This window comes from Sinocyclocheilus rhinocerous, unplaced genomic scaffold, assembly GCF_001515625.1.
Source record: "Sinocyclocheilus rhinocerous isolate Xijiao unplaced genomic scaffold, SAMN03320098_v1.1 scaffold1351, whole genome shotgun sequence".
NCBI lineage: Eukaryota > Metazoa > Chordata > Actinopteri > Cypriniformes > Cyprinidae > Sinocyclocheilus > Sinocyclocheilus rhinocerous.
The window spans coordinates 442637-462121 of record NW_015654494.1 but is presented as its reverse complement, the minus strand read 5'-3'; the positions used below and the strand labels follow the sequence as shown (position 1 = coordinate 462121).

Below are 19485 nucleotides of genomic sequence, written 5' to 3'. Positions count from 1 at the left end.
GTCACATTATTTGAAGACGAATGAAAAGTCGATACTAAAATCAGATTTAATAACGCTCTCAGAAAAGCTAAATTCTATGTTTATATGTTTATTACTCTTTTTCCTGATGGATTTGATATTTAGAGACTTTCGCAAGAAGTTAGCAATTTCCGTTTTTATCTGTGGAGGCCTTTGGATAATGGTAATGCTAAAATACCATGATGAACTGCTAAAATGAAGAAACAACCCTCATGCTAGCAAAAACCAAACTCAGACTTTGAAAGCTAGCTTTTTTTAGCATGCTAATGAGTATATAAAGAGAATTACATTGAGAAATCATGGATAATGTCACATTATTTGAAAACAGAGCATGAAAAATTCACTGATAAACTATGAAAAAATGCAGAGAGAGACAACTGACAAGGACTGTTAGCAAACTAGCTTGAACAAACGTTAAGAATTTTACTAGCTTTAACATTCAAGATGACGATAAACACTGAAACTTCAGGTTTTTTTTTTTTACAATATTTCCCTAATTACCCTTACACTTTAATTAATATAACTTTAAATATAAAATAAATGTATAACTTTAAATATAAATTAATATAACGTTAGATTTGTGATTCAGTTACATTCTGCCGAAAACACCATAAATAGGTTTATGCTACGTGACTGTTAGCGCATTAAAACCCTCTAAGGACTTTAGCAAGTATTTTTATATACACTCAACGCTAACACTGCCCAAAGCTAGCATGTGTGCTAACCGCTAGGCTCCAGCTCGGCTTCATTTTTTGACACTAACAGGTTGGCATTTTCTGTATCCTCGGACACTCCAAACAAACACAGCGTCGAATGTTTTGTGATTTCTGATTCAGAGCCTGGTGAAAAACAGCCAACGGCAGCTCAGAAAGCTGGGCTGGATTCACCCTCAGGACAAAAACGCTGTGTGACATGTGTCAGCGAACCTGAAGCCAACGAAAAACCCCAGCGACGGCCAACTCGCGCGTCAGTTTCCACAGCTAAACCACAGCAGATGGAGGAGTCCTGACATCTGGAACATCCGAGTCGATTCACGGGATGCAAAAGATAACAAGACATCAAAACTCATCCAGTTCACCTCCTGAACACAAGTCTGTGTTATTCTGCACATGTACTACCACTGAATCAAACGTGGATGTTACTCTGAAGGAGCAAATGTTTGTTTTCATAATCTTTCATCAAAATCGAATCACATTCCCGCCACTTTGACTTTGCAGCTGACGCAAGTCTCCTCTTACCAGCTCAGCTGCGACATTTACATATTTGCCAATAGAATATGTATTTCTTGCTTTTTTTACTTAATAAAAAGGTGTTTTTAAGCTGTAGTGCAGCAAAATGAGCCCAAAAGACGTGCATTTTTATGCAGGAAAATTAAGGGAAATGTCATTTTCGTTGCACAAGCCTGTTGCCTCATAAACTGGTTAAATTAAGTTTTTAAAAATCACTGTTCTCACACAAAATTCATGCAAAAAATAAATAAATAAAAAACTGGGTAGGGAAATAATCAATAATCCTGTTGGTGAAACCGTTTGATCTCTTATAAAATACCACCTGTTGTTTTCCCACCCGGGAGCCAATGAAGCTGCTGGAGCACTGGGGTAATGTGATGGCGTGAGGCTGTATAAGTCAAAACCCGCACTGCTGAATATATTGTATATTCAAATATATTGTAGTCTCTTAACAGAACTTGCTGGTAAACCCCCAAAGAGAGAATTGCAATAGTCGAGCAGTGATGTGATGAAGGCATGACCTCTTAACGGAACTTGCTGGTAAACCCGCAAAGAGAGAATTATGATGAGCCATGATTTGCCATCGAGCCATGATGTGATGAAGGCATGAATAAGCCTCTCAGCATCAGGCCTAGAAAGAAAGGGTCTAATGCGAGCAATGTTACGAAGATGGAAAAAAGCAACTTTAGTTATGTTTTTGAAGTGAGAATTAAAAGTCAACTGAGCATCAAAAATCACACCCAAATTACACACCTGAGCAGGAGATATTTGGATATTGGAACTTATTAACATTAGATGGAGTGCCAATTAATCAAATTTCAGTTTTAGAGCAATTTAGTTTTAGAAAGTTGTTTCATCCATGCCTTAATTTCCAGCAAACAGGCAGGAAGAGTTAAAAAGGAAGAAGTGCAATCAGGCTGAGTGCTAATATAAATCTGGGTATTGTCCACGTAACAATGATAGCCCAGGCCATACTTCTGAATAATCTGCCCAAGAGGCAGCATGTAAATACTAAATAGAACAGGTCCCAAAACTGCCCCCTGAGGGACACCCTGACACAATGGCGCATTCTGAGATCTATTAGTACCCAGGTAAACAAACTGAGAACGTTCTGAAAGATAAGATTTAAACCAGCTCAACACAGTTCTAGATAGACCAATCCATCTATGTAGTCCATCCAGTAATATGCTATGACATATCGTATCAAATGCAGCACTAAGATCTAACAGAACCAAAATGCCACAAGCCCCAGGATCTGCTATAACGAGAAGGTCATTCAAGACCCTAACTAAAGCAGTCTCCATGCTATATCCAGACCTAAACGCAGATTGAAAAGTCTCTAGTAGGCAATTCATGTAAAGATGAGTTTGGAGTTGGCTAACAACTACCAGCTCAAGGACTTTTGCCAGGAATGGTAAATTAGAAGTTGGCCGATAAATCATTATATAATTGTGTATATTATATTCTTTTTTTATTTATTAAATCATTGTTTCTATACACGTAAAGTGATTTAAATGAGGTTGCTGCTCTTTTGTGTAAAATTACAGACATGCTGTATTCACTCAACTGATTGCTATATGATTGCTGAAGTTGTATAAATACTGAACTTCATCTACCAAGACGTCTTGCTTATGTAGAATTATCTCTCTGTTTTATATAAATGTAGAGATATTTCCCTCACAATGGAGTTCAGTGTAGTGTTGGTGATTTGTGTTCAGCGTATGATCTGATGTGGTTTCTGTTGTTGTGCTGTTATCAGCGAGACTCAGGTGTTCTTCAGCTCTGAGAGCAAATCTGATTATCAACCTGTTAAATCTGCTGCGTTTCATCTCATTCTGCAGTGCGTTTGGTCTCCGTCGCTCTCTTAAAGTCTCAGCAGGAGTTTCCAGGAACAGCGACACGCTTGTTTGAGACGGAGGACAATCGATCAGTAAAGCTCATGCCTCACACGCTCCTGAAGGACGTTCTCACAGCAAGCACTAGACTGACATAGACACAAACACAGTCAAACTGCAACAGACAGAGCTTCGAGAAAGTGACTGAAACCGTCAGGTTGTGTAATTTACAATTTATAGTATAATACTTTTAAAAAAGTATTTTAATAATAATACATTAAAATAATTAAATGATAGTAATAATATGTTTTAATACAAAGAAAATGAAAAAAATTATAATAATAATAATATTTTAGCTTCAATGTAGCTGTTATGTTTATAGCCTAACCAATATAATTTCTTTAAATAATTTAATAATAAAAGTTAACTATAAAATAAACAATTATTATATATTTAAAAAAACAAATGAATATCTCAGTTTTTCTCCCAGACTGTGATGAGAACAAATGGAGAGCAAACAGAGACTTCCACTCAAGTCTACAACATCTCAGATGTCTCTTTAAAGGAAAAACATTGCATTCATCTCACACGTGTCTCCTCTGGTGTTTCAGAAGAATCTCAGCAGTGTCTCAAACTGTGATTCACATTCACCAGAGTTTGAGATCTCGATATGAACTCAGACATTTCTCATTCTTACAAAATCAAGCGATCTGAGCTGCGGTGCACATTCAGTTTGACTCATTTGGGTCTCTGAAATCATTCAGTCCATCAATCACCAGTTCAAACGTAATTTTTCCCAGCATTCATTCTGTTGGGGTTCCTCCTCAGAGATCAGTTATAACCATGCCCATTAGTAAAACCTTCACAGAAGAGCCCAGAAAATTTAATATCATCAACCACAGAGCTGGAAGACACATCAACAATACGCTATTTGATCCGACATTACAATAAACCGCATATTCTATTAACATTCGGTAACATTTCCCGCTCAAACGCCAGCGAGACGCTTCAGACTGATGAATACTTGACTGGCGTTATCACTCACGTGACATGACACCGTTATGCTGAGCGCGGGAAAGAAATCAGAGGTATTTATCGCGGGGACGCACCGCAGCATCTTTACACAAGCACTGCAGTTTCTCATGGATATTTGCACAATTATTTTTGCCAGGCAAGCAGGAGCTACGCGCTAACCACGCTGATTAGCATTTAAAAGAGCCCCATTTTTCATATCCGCCGGCTCAGGCTCCTTTTGACTGCGACTGAACTCGCGGACCCGACGCTGTTCAATTACAGCCGTAAATAGCGGCCGGGACAAAAGGCAGAAATGAAACTGTCGCGCGAGGAAAAGGGGAAGCTTTGAAACAACTGAAAGGCCTTTAATAACGCGAGCCGAGGCGAATGAATCACGAGCTGACAGACTCCGCTCGACTCGACAAAGACGCGGGAGAATCACCGGGAAAATGAGGAAAGGTCAGAGCCGCTCGTCAGCAGATTCGCCCGGCGTCAACCGAAGTCTGCTGAACGTCACTGGAGTTTCTGCCAAACACAAATGTGAAAACTTTCACACAAGAAATTCATGAAGGATTTGTTAGCATCATCATGAATGTCAAAGAAGCTAACGGATAAGTATAGCTTCGAAAAAGTGGTTAACGACGCTACAGGTTAGATAGCTCAAGCTAATTCAATTAAAGTCTTACATAAAGTATTTAAATATTTAATCATTATTTTTGTTAAACAAACAATGATTCAACAAGTATAATTAACTAAAAATAATTACATGTAATAATTTTAAATGTCAACTAATTAAATTTAATTAATTCAATAATCACATTTTAGTGCCACTGTAGCTGTCAGATTGTAAATTAATTATAAAATGAATTTAACAAATGTAATAAAACATAATATTCTTTTAATATTAAGTATAATAATCAAATTAATAATGAAACTAATTTTATAATGATATTAATTAATGAATAAATAAATTAGCTATAGTGCAGCTTTTAGGTTGTAAAATTGATAAGATTATAGAATACATTTCAATAATTATTCATATATAATAAAGCTAATAAAAATGATATAAAATAATATAAAATAATATGCATTTACTATACAATTGAGTATGTTTACATGAACATAATTAATAATAAAAATATGATCATTTTAATTACATTAATTTATTAATAATAAAATTATTTAATGAACAGTGGAATAACAGCAGAGAATTGTACATTTATTTATTAATAAATATTAAAATGTATTAAAATAATTATTAATAATAAATATAATTTAAGTTAATAAAAATAAAAATAATTAATTTATAAATAAGTATACTTCCAACAACAACAATATATTCCATTTTAATAATGTAGTCAACTGTAAGGTTGTACAATTAATATAATTATTATATAACTGAAGTATGTTTTAATATAAATGTAATTAAACTAATAAGAAAAATAAAATAAATAAACGAATATAAATATAAAATACATTCATTAATTGATAATGATAATTAATAAAAAAGCATAAAACTGTATATTTAAAACAAATACTGGGGAAAGAGTGATTATTTAAAAATTAATTTGTGATATTTGGTTTTCTATAATATTACAGTATTTAGGTTCAGTAATACAATGATGTTATTTCAAGTAGTATTCTTTATATTATTATATTTTTTCTAATATGTTCTCACTTACTTTCTATGTGTCAAAAACTGCTCTGAGTTTATTAGCATCACATACTGAATTATTTTAAACTTTAACATCTACACATATGGAAGAGAGTTTTTATTCTTTTTTTGATACTACACATAACAGATATTTCGCAAGCTTTAGGATCGAATATTTCCATCTAGCGCTGAAGATAAACAGCTGATCCATGCAAAGGAGAAACGTAAAACGACTCGCGTTCCTTCAGGAGGAAACCCACGCCTGAGCGAGACGGATGGTCATGTGACCTTTAATGATCCTACAATCAACAACAAACTGATCAAACACAATGTTTTGATGGGAAAATAAAGCATAAAAGCTAATCAGACCTCATTTATACACAAGAGTTATTCTGAATCTACAGTCGCTTCATATATTTATACACATCATTAGGTTAGTTCTTATATATTTCAGTTTTGTTGTTGGTTTGAGTGTGAGGAAACACAAAAACCATATGCTAGCGCTCGTTCGAGCGACTCGTCGCCGTTAGCATTAAGTAAACGAATGGAAATCCAATGTGCGAATCAATCCTGTGCACTTCCATTACGCAAACTATAGTGAAGAGAAATCAATATCAATCCATAGATCAATCAAAGCCGACGGGAGCCGTGACCTTTGACCTCTGGCGGCCTGATTTCCCATGAGCCTCTGGAATCTGATCACGCTTCGATTTGGGTTTCAGTGTTTCTAGAGGCACGATTGGGTGCAAATTACCAGAACAAACACTTTGCATTTTGGTTGCAATTAGGTTACATCACAACACAATATATATATATATATTAAAAAAAAACATTTTTGAGACATTTTTACAGTGAAACAGTACACAATTTTTTGGCAGTTCTGGCTCAGTGTGCTAGATGAAATAAAATGAAATAAACTAAAAAAAAAACAAAAAAACAATACAATAAAATAAATTAAAACCAAGATAAAACAAAAATAAAATAAAATAAAAACAAAATAAAATTAATTACAATAAAATAAAATGAAATAACGTAAACCCAAAATAAAACTAAAATAAAATAAAATAAAACAAAACAAAACAAAATAAAGTAAAACCAAAATAAAACTAAAATAAAATAAAATAAAAACAAAATAAAATGAATTACAATAAAAAAAATGAAATAACGTAAACACAAAATAAAACTAAACTAAAATAAAACAAAATTAAATAAAACAAAAACATTTATAAATCCAAAATAAAAATAAAATAAAATAAACAAAATAAAACAAAACAAAAAGTGAAACCAAAGAAAAACCAAAATACAACTAAACGAAAAACAAAAATAAAATAAAACACAGTAAAACCAAAATAAAAAAACGAAAATAAAACAAAATAAAACAATAATATAAAATAAAATGTAATAAAGTAAAACCAAAGAAAAACCAAAATACAACTAAACTAAACAAAAAACAAAAATAAAATGAAACAAAGTAAAACCAAAATAAAATAAAACAAAATAAAATATTAATATAATGTAAGTATTAAGGAAAAAGTGACAGCACAGTCTCTTTTTTTTTTAACAGAATAAATAAATGTTCTTGTTTTAGCTACTTTGAGAAATGATGTGCGGCTATAGCGGTCAATAGTTTTTGTCCATTTTCTGTCTCTAAAGCTATTGTAGTGAGACTATAACGGATAACGGATAAATCGTATATAATGTGCATAATGAATGTAATACTTAAAATAATATATTTTTATTCAATGTACATAATCAAAAGAATATGTTAAACTAATATTAGTAATATTGTTTAAAAAATATCATTCTCATTACATAATTAATAATTTACATTTACAAAATAATTCACAATTAAAATAGTTGGAAAATATTTTACTTTTATATAATGTACATAATTAATTAGCGTTATATATTGTGCATAATCTATCAACCAATCTATCTTAATGTACATAAAACAGTTACAAAATAAATATAATTTAAAATAAATAATTAAACAATCATAATAATATGAACAACACTGAACAAACCTGCTATCCATATTTAAGTCTGTACTCAACAATAGTAGCTTTGATTGGAGAGGGAATGACAACAACACAAATTATGTTTGTTTTATACATAAACGTGTCTTTGCTGTTCTGAATACATGGTAAGGATTTGTTGTGGCTTGAGGGGAACTAAAATGCATCTTTATAATGTTCATAACAATTTGGTTTGATTTACTGGTATTTCTGAGTGTAATAACACAACGAGACGTAAACGCCGATGACGCCGGTCTGTGTTTTGGCTCTGAACGACGGTGCGACGTCTTTTCTGGAAACACGGTTAGTAACGTGGAGAGACAGAGGAGTGTGATGGAGCTGATGAAGAGCCAAACTCAGCATCTCTCCCACGTCTGACAGATGCAGCGCTCGGTGAGTCAGACCGGCTCGATCCAGACTGAACCACGTCAGCCGGTCTGGGTCAGGAGAGCAGCTTCAGCTCAGACTGACAGACTGAGACGTGTGAGTGATTACACTGTAATGTCCCTACAAATAATCATGTGTTCAGGTTAGGCATGAAAAATCACTCTCGCTTTATTAATTTAATGGAAAACATTACCTTATTATCTTAACAATATATTAAAAACTTGAACATTTGGAAAATGTAACAATAAATTGTATGTTTAAATATTCACAATTTATATTTATCATTTTTATATTTAAATACTCATTTTAAAAATGTATATTTTCCATACTTAAATTGTCAAGTAAAAAAAAGCTATAAAAACAAAAAAAAACTAATAAAATGGACAAAAGCATTAAACAAAAATACTAAACCAAAATCAATATGAAAATGTTTTAAATATTGATAAATACTGCATGAATTATATTAAAATAATACCGATCATATCAGAAATATCATTTTACTATAATAAAGTAAAACAAGGTATAATTAAAATTCTATTTTTTATATATTTGAATCATAAGCAGTAACATTCACGAATTCAAAAAAACGATTACAACTTTTACGTTAACTGGAATAAACATTAACTTCATTCAGATTTTGTTTTTTAAATAAAAATATATATTATTTTATATCAATTAGTTACATATGGTTTAAGTTGACATATTAAAATTACTAAAACTAAAAAACAAAAACAAAATATACAATAAACTTTAAATTATGGAAACTAAAATGAAAACTGAAAATACAAAAATTAAAACAAATTCAAAATAATATACTAATAACACTGATTATATTTATTTTTAGAATGATCACATTTAAAAAATAAAGTAAAACAAAGTATTTTAAGGTACTTTGCTACATTTCCAGTTGCAAGTATTAAAATGACTAAAACTAATAATAAAATGGTCAAAAACAAAATAACGAAGATTAAAATGAAAACTAAATATATAATAAAGCTCATAAAAAAAAAAATACTATATTACATACTAAAATAACAGATTATACTAAAAATATTGTTTTAATAAAGCAAAACAAGATTTTTAAAGGAAAAACTTAATTATTGTATTGTTTTTAAGTATTAATGTACCTGTATTCTTGCAACATTTCCAATTTTTCATACAGTTTAATTTTGAAATTACTAAAACTAAAAATAATGTTTCAGTATAATAAAGCAAAATGTAAAAAAAAGTGTTAATGTAGTTTAGTTGCCCTATTTTTTCCACTTTCTTGTGTTTTAAAGCTGACTGCGTCTGTTTTTGTGCAATTGTTGTTCCTGTGAGAAAAGCTGAGCTTTCAAACAGAAGAACTCTCCTCTTTCACGCTTTCAGAGGAACGCATTTCCATCTAAGAGCTCCTGTGAAAGCATATATACATTTCAAACACACCGCTATAGGCTACACGACACAAGAGAGGGAATATAATGAGAACCGGCGCTTGTGACTCGCGGCCCTCGGCATCAAAGCATTCCTCCGCGGATCCCGCAGGTGAGGAAATCCACGGAGAAACTCCATTAGGAATTAAACATTCATGTTCTGACTAGCATTAGCTGTGTCCTAAAGCGTTCACGGTTTGAACTTTAAAGTTATGTCATTGTTTGGTCTCCGTTTCAAGTTTTCGAACTAGCGCTAGCGCCAAGACCGGCTAATATATTGTTTTATTTTGCAATTTTATACCGTTATAAGCCTTTGCTCGGCCACTGTGACAATTAACTAAGCAGCTAACGTTAGTCAAACGAAACTAAAGCTAAATAAAATGAACATTTTCTGTCAGAAGCCGTTGTTTTGCGATTAGCGCATATGCTACGACACCTTGAGCTTTGGTCCTAATGTTAACAATGTGATTTCTAGGGTAATTCAGGGAAGTTAAAATTGTGTTTATTAGCTTAAACGTGCGCAAATCAAGCAGCAACAACCTCTAACAGCACCACTATTTTCTTTTTCAAAATTAATTATTAATTAATTAATTTAATAATTTGTGGGAGTAGATTACATACAAAGTCAATGCAAAGACACGAATTTGCACCGCGCAATGCAAACGACGTGAATTGGGCGACGTGTCTGCAGCGAATGCGCAATATTTGCCTCATTCGCGTCTTCCGTGGAAGTTGAAAAATTCAGCGAGCGGAAAATTCACATGATGCCTTGTCGCGCAAGCCAATCGGCGAAGAGCTTATTGACAACATCCAGTTTGACGCTTCCGGTTGTATCAAAAAAATTATTTTTATTGTTCAGCGAGCGGAAAATTCACATGATGCCTTGTCGCGCAAGCCAATCGGCGAAGAGCTTATTGACACGTCCAGTTTGACGCGTCCGGTTGTATCAAAAAAATTTTTTTTATTGTTTTTGTTTTTAATCGCACAAATGACATGAAAAACATCCGACGAGTAATCCAGAGCGAGTAACACAATGCAAACATTTGCTTCGCTTTTGGTGTGAACACACAACAAACAACAACAATAATAATAATAATAAATAATTACTATTTTATTAATTATATTAAAAATAACAACATACATTTAATTATGACTAAAATTGAATTACAAATATTTGAATATTTTACATTATTTATAATAATAACAAAATTACATTTATAACAATAAATTATTTATTACTCTTATTTAAAATAATATTTATTTATCAATTACATTATATCATTATTTTATACTATTTCACTTTATTATTAATACTACCACCACTAATTTATTTTATAAATTAAATGATATAAATTGTAATAAGTTATTTTAATAATAAAAATCAACAATTAATTTCTATTTTATTTAATAACTTAAATTTTATTAGTAACATTATTTATTAATTATATAAATACGTTATTTAAAATAATAATAAACAACAACAATAGTAAAAAAAATGCATTAATAATAATAAAACAATTTTACTGTTATGAGTTTTACTAATAATGTTGATTGTTTTCCTATTAAATTATATAAATTACATAAATCAATAAATAATTATTGTACATTTTATCATGTACTACTTCTACTAATAATAATACATTTAATTAATCATGTCAATCAGTAACAAAACCTAATTATTTGTAATTATTTGAGTAATAAAAAGGATAGAGAAAAAAATAACATGCGGCAAGAGTTTTATCGCCCACCAAGCAAAACGCAACTGACCAAATCTGTTTGTTAGCTTAAAAGGAAAGCATGTGCAACAAATAGCAATCGCCGTTATTGTCGCTTTGAATACTTTATCAAACCAAACAGCCGACTACATGTATTTTTACCTTTTTACTTCTCACATGATATATATAATAGTGTGAGCGAGGCGAGATGACAGGACTGTTTTAGTGCAGGTGCTGGAGAAGAGAAACGTGTAAATATAAACAATAAGCAGCGTGACAGGAAGGCGGTGGGCGTGACGGTCTGGAGAGTCCCTCAGAGCATTAGCGGCTAATACTAGCGCCGCGAGGAGACCGAGAGTATAAATTTAGACCGTCTCCTGTGTGTCAGTGTGAAATCGAGCCACCGGGTGGGTGTTGATATTCACACCCGTCGCTTTCATTTCCATCTAGCCGAGGCGTCGAGAGAGAGGAGGCTACTTCTGTTCCGTCATTATGACACGAAACTAGTGGCCTAGTGGTTTGATTCGCCTCGCTTTCATCCATCAACACAGAGAGACTGAAGATACAAGACAAGAGAGTTTCCAGGTGCCAGATCCTTCCTGGCTAATTAGGAAAGGGTTTGCTCATTCTGTGGTTTGGCGCGGGCTGACGGCGGATGCTAGCTAGCGATAATGGCTAGCAGCGGTGGATATCGGTGTCATTTTGATGCAGCATTTTCCACTTTATTTGAGCAGGAAACAAACTGGTCAATGTGAAATCAACAGCACCACAATAATACAAAACAAATGTATTAAAATAAAAATTATGAACCATTTTTCAAAGATTGTGACAATTACATATTTAAATATTAATATTGATTTACATATAGAAAGTCAATAAATTGCATAAATCATTGATTTTGTTGTTGTTGCAATAATAATAATTTCATAAATTAAAACTGACAATAAATCATTGTTATTTGTATTACGTTAACAACAACAATTTAATAAATGACAGAAATTAATAAATCATTATTTGATTATTAAATTCTAAAAAATAATAAAACAATTAAAATAAGAAATAATTTACTTATTATTATTATTATTATTAATGACAACAACAATATAATAATGCTCAAATTATATAAATAAAATTACTTGCTTATGTAATAATAATAGCTTTAATTGTTATTGTTATTAATGAGAAGTTAATAAATAGATAAATTATATAAAAATCTAAATAAATTATTTTAATATTTTAATTACAACTGCTAAAATAAATTTGTATTATTATTATTATTATTATTATTATTAACAATAACCATTTATTTACTAATCATTTATATAATAATTTATAAATAATTTGTTTTAATTATTTTAATATTAATTAATATAAATAAACAACTAGAGTAACAAGCACACAGCAAGTAAAAATCACAAATTATGAACAATGAATTATAATATTTGATTAAATTATTTTAAGAAGAAGAAATTAAGTATTGACGGTTTGGTGATGCCTTAGTAACACATCAAGTACGTTCAATGGAAATGAACAGGTGAAATGAGGTCACGTCTACGTTCTTGCATAAAGAATGATTCAAACGTTGCATTCATATCCTTAAGTGAACTCAAATCAATAACCCACCATTCAGTTCCATCTCAATGGCGCTCCGCGTTTTAAAAACGCTATCCCGCATTAGCAAACATCACGACAAACAAAGCCATCACCGGTTCAGTCCTCATCCCTAGACACAAACGCTTCCCATCTAAAGTCTTCCAGACAAAATCAATAGCGGGAGACAGCAGGAGCGCAGGCTCTCTGCTCTCCTCCTTCCACACCTGAGTCATTAAAATCACTCCATGCTGCAATCAGCTAGCAAAGTCATCGCGGTACATCTGGCCGCCGCAGACGTTATCAGCGATGCAGCCACCCTCCTCCCCACATCCGCTGTTAATTGCACATTTGGTAGGCCTCCAAAACGGCCTGAGATGTTTGATAAAGTGACCCTTTATGATGAAATATGGCACAGCGGTTGTGGAACGCCCTCGCCGCACTGCAGACTATCAAAGCACGCTCGCGATTGAGCCTTTGAAGTAATTAACTGGAAAGAGGCAGGCCTGGAAATTAACAAGGGCTCAGGGAAAAAATATTATTTAAAAAAGTGGGGCCAAAAACATGCTGCAGGAATGAATTCCTCTGCTGTTTTCTTTGTTGTTTTTGGTTTTACTTAAGACATTTGAATTAGATTCTATTCTATGCCTAACTATACAAGAATGTCGACATCAAAGAGCCATTTCATTCCTTTATACAAATGTAATTATTAGTCCAGCATCAGAAACTAATTTACTAATAGACAGACACTGAGAGAGAGAGAGAGAGAGGCAGACAGACAGATGGATGGATAGACAGAGACAGACAAACAGAGAGAAGGACTGATGAACGGATGGACAAATACACGGACGGACGGACAGATAGATAGATGAACAGATAAAGAGATAGACAGACAGAGAGAGAAGGACGGACATATGGACAGATATATAGACATAGACAGACAGACAGACAGACAGACAGATAGATAGGGACGGACATATGGAGACAGACAGACAGACAGACAGACAGATAGATAGATAGATAGATAGATAGAGAGAAGGATGGACTGACAGAGAGATAGGCGTTTAGTCTGACAGACAGGTAGATACTTTTTTCAGACAGAAAAGCACATAGACCCACACTTTTTTGAGACAGACGGATCTTCTTTTCAGACAGACAGGCTAATCAAACCCTTCCTAGGTGTCAGTGTAGTGTGTACTAACAGCACGTGTTCCTGTGGCGTCTGTCTGAGCGTCTCTTTAACATGTGTTAGCGCTCAGCTCAGCGATGTTCTGTTACAAACACCCTGATGCTTGAGATGTGGACGGCGGCCGCTGTGAGATGACAGCGATGAGAGAGACGCAGACAGGTGGTGTGGCGTACCTGAGCACCCAACACCCAAACAGAGATAGATAGATAGATAGACAGATAGACAGACAGATAGACAGACAGACAGATAGATAGATAGATAGATAGATAGAGAAGGACGGACATATGGACAGACATATAGACATAGACAGACAGACAGATAGATAGGGACGGACATATGGAGCAAGACAGACAGACAGACAGACAGACAGACAGATAGACAGATAGATAGATAGATAGATAGACAGAGAGAGAAGGACGGACATATGGACAGATATATAGACACAGACAGACAGATTATATATATATATACATATCTCTTTAACATGTGTTAGCGCTCAGCTCAGCGATGTTCTGTTACAAACACCCTGATGCTTGAGATGTGGACGGCGGCCGCTGTGAGATGACAGCGATGAGAGAGACGCAGACAGGTGGTGTGGCGTACCTGAGCACCCAACACCCAAACAGATGGTGCTGTTCCTGCGCTTCCCTCTCCACGCTGAAGAGATAATCACAAAAGCGAGGACTACCGCTTCACACGCACAAGAACAAACCTCTGTAATAACAAGCCAAAAGACACACTCTAGAGAACGAGCTCGTTTATTTCAATCAGTTAATAAAGAAACAAAATATTTGCTTCATATTTGTATGATAATGAGGTTGTTCAGTGATGCATGTTTCTGTATTTTTTTCTTTTCTTTTTTTTTAAATAAACATTTTCATTAAGAAATTTTCAGTTTCCTAGTGAAGAACAGCATTACCCACAATCCTGAAGACAGATCCACCAATCAGAGTCGCTCAAGTGACAGGCCACTCCCATGATGCACTGCAACTGTCAAGACAGATACTTTTTCAGACAGACAGGTATTTTTTAGACGGTAGGACAGGCAGATTTCCAGATGGACAGACAGATAAACATAGTTTCTGAAGATGGACAGATGAATTTTTCCCCCATTTTTTTAGACAAATGGATAGACTGACAGACAAGGAGACAGATACTTATTCAGATGGTCAGACAGAGAAAAAGACAGAAATACTTGTTTAGACAGACAGACACCTTTCAGAGACAGACACTTTTTCAGACAGACAGACAGACAGATACTTTTTTCAGACAGTTGAACAAACAGGTACTTTCTACAGTTTTTCAGATGGACACTTTTTTTTCAGAGAGACATTTTTTAGACAGTTTTTTTTTTTAGATGGACAGAGAGACAGACACTTATTCAGATAGACACACTTTTTCAGATTGACAGAGAGGCAAATGGACAGATACTTTTTTGGACAGAGACAGACAGACAGATACATTTTTCAGACAGATGGAGAGACGGACAGAGACATTTTTTTCAGACAGAGACTTTTCCAGATGGACATATTTTTTATTTTTAGACAGATGAAAAGACAGACATACTTTTTTAGACAGAGAGACACTTTAGATAGAGACAGATGGACAGACAGATACTTTTTTCAGATAGTCAGACAGACAGACTTATTTTTAGACAGAGAGACATACTTTTTTTAGACAGAAGGAGAGACTTAGACAGTTTTTCAGACAGAAGCTTTTTTCAGATGGACAGAGAGACAGACAGACAGACAGATACTTATTCAGATAGACATACTTTTTCAGATTGACAGAGGCAAATGGACAGATACTTTTTTGGACAGAGACAGACAGACAGATACATTTTTCAGACAGATGGAGAGACGGACAGAGACATTTTTTTCAGACAGAGACTTTTCCAGATGGACATATTTTTTATTTTTAGACAGATGAAAAGACAGACATACTTTTTTAGACAGAGAGACACTTTAGATAGAGACAGATGGACAGACAGATACTTTTTTCAGATAGTCAGACAGACAGACTTATTTTTAGACAGAGAGACATACTTTTTTTAGACAGAAGGAGAGACTTAGACAGTTTTTCAGACAGAAGCTTTTTTCAGATGGACAGAGAGACAGACAGACAGACAGATACTTATTCAGATAGACATACTTTTTCAGATTGACAGAGGCAAATGGACAGATACTTTTTTGGACAGAGACAGACAGACAGATACATTTTTCAGACAGATGGAGAGACGGACAGAGACATTTTTTTCAGACAGAGACTTTTCCAGATGGACATATTTTTTATTTTTAGACAGATGAAAAGACAGACATACTTTTTTAGACAGAGAGACACTTTAGATAGAGACAGATGGACAGACAGATACTTTTTTCAGACAGATGAAGAGACAGACACATTTTTTTCAGATAGTCAGACAGACAGACTTATTTTTAGACAGACAGATACTTTTTTAGACAGAGAGACAGATGGACAGACAGATACTTTGACAGACAGATGGAGAAACACAAAGGGACAGATACTTTTTTTAGACAGAAGGAGAGACTTAAAGACCGTATTTCAGACAGATGCTTTTTCAGATGGACAGAGAGACAGACAGACAGATACTTATTCAGATAGACATACTTTTTCAGATTGACAGAGGCAAATGGACAGATACTTTTTTGGACAGAGACAGACAGACAGATACATTTTTCAGACAGATGGAGAGACGGACAGAGACATTTTTTTCAGACAGAGACTTTTCCAGATGGACATATTTTTTATTTTTAGACAGATGAAAAGACAGACTTATTTTTAGACAAACAGAGACAGATACTTTTTTAGACAGAGAGACAGATGGACAGACAGATACTTTTTCAGACAGATGGAGAGACAGACAGACGGAGAAACACAAATGGACAGATACTTTTTTTAGACAGAAAGAGAAACTTAAAGACAGTTTTTCAGACAGACGCTTTTTTCAGATGGACAGACAGATACTTATTTTTATACAGACGTAGAGACAGACAGACAGGCGCTTATTCAGACAGATAGACTTTTTCAGATGGACCGAGAGGCAAATGGACAGACATATACTTTTTTTTGGACAGAGACAGATACTTTTTTCAGACAGACAGACAGAGAGAGATACTTTTTAGACAGATGGTCGAGACAGACAGACAGACAGATACTTTTTTTCCGATGGACAGACATACTTATTTTAAAAAGTTTGACAGAGAGACAGACGGAGAGACAGATAAATATAAAAAAAAAAATTTAATATTTTTTTTTCAGAGAGACACTTTGCTTTTAGAGAGACAGATAGACAAACAACATTTTCAGACAGAGAAAGACAATTTTTTGACAGAGACTTTTTTTTAGATAGACAGACAGATGGACAAACGGATACTTTTTTCAGACAGACAGAGAGACTGAAAGACAGACACTTTTTTAGACAGACACTTTTCAGATGGACAGACAGATACTTATTCAGACAGACTTTTTTCAGATGGACTGAGAGGCAAATGGACAGATATATACTTTTTTTGGACAGAGACGGACAGTCAGACAGATATTTTTTCAGACAGATGGCAAGGCAGATACTTTTTTTAGACAGACAGCCTCTTTTTCAGACAGACAGATACTTATATTTAGACAGACGGATGGACAGACATATTTTTATGGCTCGACAGACAAAAAAAACAACTTGAATTCGAAACATCTGCTGAATTGAACACTTCCTGTAGCTGCTCTTTTTCTACACTCAAGTCAACATGAAATCAAAATGGACCTTTTTATTTTGTTTAACACAAAATGTAATCAAAAGAAACATTTTGTGCTTTTCGGTTGACGTCACCAATCCCTTTTATCGCGTCCATCCTGGTACAAAACGCCCACGTTTCACCACGTGATCAATTACCGACAGAACAAAAGTCCAACTTTTTTTTTTGGTCAAATTAAATATCCTGATTCATATGGAAATAATCCGGGTTGCGGACGGCATTTGACGCTGACAGTCAGGGTGCGAACTACGGGGGAGCTTGGCTCCCCTTAATAAGAGATGGGCTCCCCTGAAAACGTGATTTGTGAAATTATGGGGGGTCTCAAAAAATACTGACAATGTGTTATTTTGACGTGCAATTTCAGTTTTGTGTAATGTGATCATCGTGGATTATTATGTGTAAAATTGCAAAAATATCATTCATTCATGCATGACGGCGATTTAAACCTAATTCACTTCAATAAAGATAACTATACATGCTATTCCTGTCATGAGCATCAAGGTGTGGGGGCACTGCGGTGCAAATTCCACTCATGTTTAGTACATGTTAACTCAAAGATCCGTAGAAAAAATATAAACGCTGGACTCTGTGGTCGATTCTGTGTTAAGGTAAGGCATGTTATTCGCAATTATGTGTTGTGGCTGGGTTGTTATAGGTCTGCGTGACTCTCGATGTCTTAGGCCTAATTGAATGGAGGAATTATGGTATTCTTCTGTAGTCTGATGACGAGTAACTTTAACCGTTGTCCATGTGAACTCAAAGACAGCCTGATGCTTTGTTTATAGACTATTTGTGGGTGGCTGTTTGTCGTTTCACCTATCAATTCGTGTCGATAAAGTATAATAGGGTAAATCCTGTATAGTGATTTATCCTATATAGTGCTTGCATAAAGCAAGTAGTGCATACACTTGTAGCTGTTATATATCTTTGTAAGTCATTGTAAGCCCTCTTTTGAGGCACGCGCAAGCGTACGAACACCCAAACCCCCCCGTTATAAAAAAAAAAAACAAGTGGGCTCCCCCAAACGGTATAGTTCGAACACTGCTGACAGTGATTTTCAGACTGTCAGTTAGCAAAAAACATCGGTAATGAACTTGGAATTCTATCTTTGGCATGAAATGGGATCGGGGCCGGAAATATGAGCACAGGCTTTAATCTTCCCGTCCTCTGATGGATGTGAGCTCGCAAGTGAATAAAGCCGCCAACAGACAGAGATGGGAGAAGCGCTTAGTCAGATATTGGGTGTTAGATGTTTCCAGAAGCCTGTTTGCGGCGATGAGCCGGGGAAATGTTTGCCGGCCTCAGCTTTTCTTCCAGCGGTGTAACAACTGAGGAGGAACAACCGCCGAGAACAAAAAAACCACAGGAGGCATTACTGAAGCGCAACAGAGCCGCCTTTGACGAGATGGGATTTCTTATTGCTTCGGCCGACTTCTGGAGATACTTCGGCAGGCAAACAATAAACTGACAGTCTTTTTGGGATAGTTTAAGCTCACTGTAGCAGACCGCTGAGTTCATAAGAATGACTGGAGTTGGTCAGCGCTAATACTTTACTGACTTCCTGTTCTTCCTGGCCTTTAGGTGAATAATAGTTTTATCTGAACGTTTAGCTTAACTTATTTCTGACTTTAGAATTTTATTGTATTGGAAAAAAAAATGC

At 34.4% G+C, this 19485-nt stretch overlaps 1 long non-coding RNA gene across 1 annotated transcript in view; it reads right to left on the bottom strand.

The window, feature by feature from the left end:
- Positions 1–14977: 14977 nt before the first annotated feature.
- LOC107717166 (uncharacterized) overlaps positions 14978–19485 on the bottom strand; it is an 87019-nt gene continuing 82511 nt past the window's right edge. The window contains exon 3 of the long non-coding RNA XR_001637291.1: positions 14978–15048. This is a non-coding gene — a long non-coding RNA (uncharacterized LOC107717166). The remainder of the gene's footprint in view (positions 15049–19485) is intronic.